The sequence below is a fragment of the Orycteropus afer genome, unplaced genomic scaffold (assembly GCF_000298275.1).
Source record: "Orycteropus afer afer isolate SDZICR_OR568_19922 unplaced genomic scaffold, OryAfe1.0 scaffold00006, whole genome shotgun sequence".
Lineage (NCBI taxonomy): Eukaryota > Metazoa > Chordata > Mammalia > Tubulidentata > Orycteropodidae > Orycteropus > Orycteropus afer.
The window spans coordinates 27,176,450-27,181,778 of record NW_006921593.1 but is presented as its reverse complement, the minus strand read 5'-3'; the positions used below and the strand labels follow the sequence as shown (position 1 = coordinate 27,181,778).

General features: G+C 40.0%; 1 protein-coding gene across 1 annotated transcript in view; it reads left to right on the top strand.

Annotated features, from left to right (window-relative positions):
- Window positions 1-5,329, top strand: part of DIS3L2 (DIS3 like 3'-5' exoribonuclease 2) — a 418,510-nt gene that overhangs the window by 182,295 nt on the left and 230,886 nt on the right. The window lies entirely within an intron of this gene.

Genomic DNA, 5,329 nt, shown 5'->3' with positions numbered 1-5,329 from the left:
CATGTCTTCTGCCCATTTTTTAATTGGATTGTTTGTCTTTTTGTTATTGAGGTGTTGGAGTGTTCTATAAATTCAAAATATTTTTCTATTGCCATTGTACTTGAATGACAGTTTAGTTAGGTATGAAATTCTAGCATTGAAGATTGTTGTAGAGAACTCGTAGACCACCTCATCCCCCCACCCCACCTTTTATAGGTAATGGGTGTGACGTTGCCTATGACTGAAGGAATCTTTATCTTTGAAATCCAGTAACTGTACTAGACTGTGTTTCGGTGCTGATTTCATATTTGCTTTTCATGAGACATGGTATATACCATTTTTATCTGCAAGTTTAAACTATTTTGATTCAGATAAGTTTTCTTGATGATATTTTGGATAATGTTTCCTGTTCCATGTGTGTAGTTAAGTTTTTAGGAATGCCTTTCACATCTGCCTTTTTCCTCTCATATATATATATTTTAAACTCTTTGTACTTTCCAATTTCATTTTTATTTTAATCAAGCTTTTCCTCTGTGAGCCTCACTCTGTTTTGAAATAGTGTCAGTTCTTCATTAATTACTTTCAATATAACCTTTATTTCTGTGATAGTTTTATTGTTCTTTACTACTTACTTCTTAAGGTCAATAAACCTAGTTTTTATTTACTTTTATGACTTAATTTATTCCTCACACCCTTGCTTATTTATTCCTCGTATCTTTGCTTTGAGTTCTCATTTTGTAGAGGTGGTATTTTTATCAAGTTTTGAGTTCTTGGGAATATCTTGGGCTATCTTTATTTGTTATTATATATTTATGCCAAACCCATTGCCATTGAGTCAATTCTGACTCATAGTGACCCTAAAGGACAGAGTAGAACTGCCCCATCGGGCTTCCAAGGCTGTAAATCTTTATGGAAGCAAACTACCTCATCTTTCTCCCACAGAGTGGCTGGTGGGTTCAAACCACCAACCTTCTGGTTAGGAGGCCAATGCTTCAACCACAGTCTCACCAGCTCCTTCATATATTTATAGGTTATGTTTTATCATTCTACCATTTCTTTCTCCTGTATCCTTTGTATATATGCAGTTTTTTTTGTTTTTTTTTTTTTTTAAATGCCTGGACTGGTCTATTTTTTTTTCACCCCCAGCCCCCATTTTGGGAGCTCTGGAAGGCATTTGACTGCTAACCAGAAGGCTGGTGGTTCAAACCCACCAGCCACTCTTCGGAAGGCAGACTGGGCAATCTACTTCTGTAGAGATATCACCTTGAAAACCGAAGGAGGGGTAGCTGTGAGTCGGATTTGACTCGACGGCAGTGAGTTTGGTTGTTTTTTTAACCCCTGTTTTAAAATAATATAAGCTCTCCCTGGATTTTAGTATTATATTTGAAAAGTTAGATACTATAAAATGCCTTTTTCAAGGTTTTAGGCCCTGTCACTTCAGGCATCAGGGAATCACTTTTGGCCTAGGAAGAGCAGATGGTCACTGCCCTAGATACCTCATTCTGTTGGAACAGAAGTACAGGCTGATGGCTTTAACAAATACAATTTTATTCTCTCACAGTGTAGACTCCTAGTCAGAAATCCAAATGCTGGCTGCGGGGGAAGGCTTTCTCTCTATGTCAGCTCTGGAGGAAGGCCCTTGTCTCTTTTTGAGTTTCTGCTCCTGGGTAGCTTGGCATGTCTCCCCACATCTCTGCTTCTCTTTACCTAATCTGCTCTTTTTATATCTTGAAGTAGCTTGACTCATGCATGACACACCCTAATATAGCCTCATTAACATAACAGAGAAAACCCATTCACAAATGGCATTGAAACCATATGTATAGGGTCAGGATTTACTGCACATGTATTTGGGGGACATAGTTCAATCCATAACAATTGCTGTGTATTATGTTTGCCTCACAAGGACTGTTACTGAAACTCCTGCCACATACAAGAACGCATTTCTTGTTATACAGTTTAGTGGTTCGTGTCCTCCTAGAGGTACCTAGGAAGAAAGACTCAGCGATCTACTTCTGCACATTCAGCCATTGGAAACACTGTGGAGCACAGTTCCACTCTGACACACAGCGTGCCGTGAGTGGGATCAGCTCCCTGGCACTTGTTTGGCTGATTGCTTAGTTCTCAATGTGCTGTGTGGTACAGCTCATTGTTTATACTCCCAGCAGCTGTGTATGATATCTGGTTATCTGGCTGATTGTATCATGTGATTTAAAAAATGCTATTAGGTAGAATCGTGTGAACTTGTTTTATAGATCAAATATGGTCAAATATTTGCGTGGAAACAATTAGTCCAAGGGACTAGTGAACCATGTGAACTTCAGCCTACATGACCCTGAAACCAGAAGAACTAGATGGTGCCCAGCTTCCACTGTCAGCCATTCAGAAAGGGATCAAAATGGGAGATCCTGGGTAGAGTGGGAGAAAAGTGTGGAAAAAACCTCAAAATGATTAAAATTAATTATAATAAAGACCAGGCTTATTGGTCCAATAGAGACTGGTGAAACCCTGAGACTGTGGCTGTGGTCATCTTTCAGGCCTGGAATTGAACTCATTCCTGTGGCTTGTAGCCCAACAGTAGACAGGCATGGAAGGTGAACATTTACACCAGGTGACTGCACTCCTTAGAACAATCAACCGTGGGAGATCAGAAGGGCTGTACTTGCACAGAGAGATAGCTCAGAGAGCAGGAATGCGTAGGAAAGGACACAGGGAAAAGGTAACCACAGGGAGGAAGGAAAGAGTGCTGCTATATTATGGGGATTATAATCAATGTCATGAAACAAAAGGTGTATGAATTATTGTATGTGAAAGAAATGAATTTGCTCTGTAAGCTTTTACCCAAATCACAATTTTAAAAAAAGGTAAAATATTAATGATTTTATATGGCTCAATATGATCTATGATTAACCTCCTTATAGTACTACTTGACTTTTTTTTTTTTTAATTGTGATTTGGGTGAAGATTTACAGAGGAAATTCACTTTCCATACAGCAGTTCACATATATTTTGTCTCGTGTCATTGACCAAAATTTACAATGCAACAGCTCCCCTCCCACTTCCTCCCCATAGTTACCTCTTCCCAGTGTCCATCCCTCCATGCACTCCTGCCCCAAGCTGTCTCCCTGTGAATAAGCAGCCCTTCTTTCTCCCATGATTGTTCTCTCCAAGGAGAGTATTTACCTGGGTAAATGTTCAGCTCATATGCCTGTCTTGACTTTTTTTTTTTTTAAAAAAAAGGAAAGAAATATTGTGTAGGTGGCGCAGTGCCTAAGACATCTGACTACTAACCAGAAGGTTGGCAGTTCCAACCCAACAGCCACTCCCTGGAAGAAAGCTGGGCCAATATACTTCTGTAAAGATTTCCTGCCTCCGAAATCCAGTGGGGGTTGCTGTGAGTCAGAAGCAACTCAATGGCAGTGAGTTTGTTTCTTTGGTTTTGGTGAAAGTTTACATAGCAAATTATTTTTCCTAATCAGTAGTTCATACACAAGTTGTACCATGACATTGGTTGCAATCCTCCCAATGTGTCACCGCTCTCTCTGTTTCCTCCATGGATTCCCATCCAATTTTTCTGCCCCCTCTCCTTGTCTTCTCCTCTTTGCTTCTGGGCAAGATGTTGCCCTTTTGGTCTTGTATAGTTGATTGTTCTAAGGAGCCCTTTCTTCCTGGGTATTACTGTTCCTTTTATAGTCCTATTATTGGACTGGAAGGTGGCCTGTGGGAGTGTCTTCAGTTTCAAGGTAGAAGATTTTCTGAGGGCAGTAGTTTTGAGGGTTCCCCTAGTCTCTTTCCAGTCAGTAAGTTGGTCTTCCCCCTTCCCCCAGGCTTTGACTTTGTGTTCTACCTTTTTTTTCCCTTACCCATTTTACCCTTCTCTAAAGGGCAGCCTGAGAAGACAAAGTGTAAAGTATTAAAATGAAAAGTGCAAAGACCTGGAGTTAGACAACCAAAATGGAAGAACATGCTCAGCATTTCTCAGGTTGAAAGAACTGAAGAAAATTCAGGCCTTGAGTGCAATATTGAAGGTTTCTATGGGCAAGGTATTGAATGACACAGGAAGTCTCAAGGGAGAGTAGAGGAAACACACAGAGTTACTGAACCAAAAAGAATTGATTGATGTTGAACCATCTCAGGAGGTAGCATATGATTGAGAACTGATTATATGAAAGGAAGATACACAAGCTGCACCGAAAACACTGGTGAAAAACGAGGCTTCAGGAATTGATGGGATACCAATTGAGATGTTTCATCGAACAGATGCAATGCTGGAAGCCCTCACTTATCTGTCAGGAAATTTTGAAGATAACTACCTGGCCAACTGACAGAAAGGTATCCATATTTGTGCCCGTTTCAAAGAAAGGTGATCCAGCAGAATGCAGAAATTATCAAACAATATCATTATATCACACTTAAGTAAAATTATGCTAAAGGTTATTCAAAAACTGTTGCAGAAGTACATCAACGGGAAAGTACTGGAAATTGAAGTCAGGTGCATAGGAGGACATGGAATGAGAGATAGCATTGCTGATGTCAGATGATAGGAGGACATGGAATGAGAGATAACGTTGCTGATGTCAGATGGATAGGAGGACATGGAATGAGAGATAACATTGCTGATGTCAGATGCATAGGAGGACATGGAATGAGAGATAGCATTGCTGATGTCAGATGCATCTTGCCTGAAAGCACTGAATACCAGAAAGATGTTTGTGTGTGTTTTATTGACTATCCAAAGACATTCTACTTTGTGGGGCTTGACGAATTAGGGGTGACACTGTGAAGAATGGGAGTTGTAAAATATTTAATTGTGCTCATGCAAAACCTATACATAGACCAAAGGGTTACTGCTTGGCTTAAAACCTGGAAAGATTTTAAGTCAAAGTTATATCTTTTCACCATACTTACTATATGCTGAGTAAATAATCCAAGAAACTGGACTCTGTGACAAAGAATGTGGTGTCGGGGTTGGAAGAAGACTCATTAACAACCTATAATATGTAGATGATACAACCTAGCTTACTGAAAGTGAATAGGATTTGAAGCACTTACTGATGAATATCAAAGACCATAGCCTTCAGTATGGATTACACCTCAACATAAAGTAGGCATAAATCCTCACAGTGGATGTGGTGTAGTAAATTATTTAGTGTGGCTTTTCTACCCGTAAATCTTTGTAAACTCCAAGGTGGGATTTTCTATGAGCAACTGAGGAGCTCCTGATTGCTGAAATTGTCCACCTGGATTATTTCTGTTGGGAGTGGCACAAAATAGTGTTCTGGGAGGTGCCCACTCTCTCTCAGGTGCTTAGAGTTCTGATGCTATGATTGGCTAGTTTGGCCACCCTGCC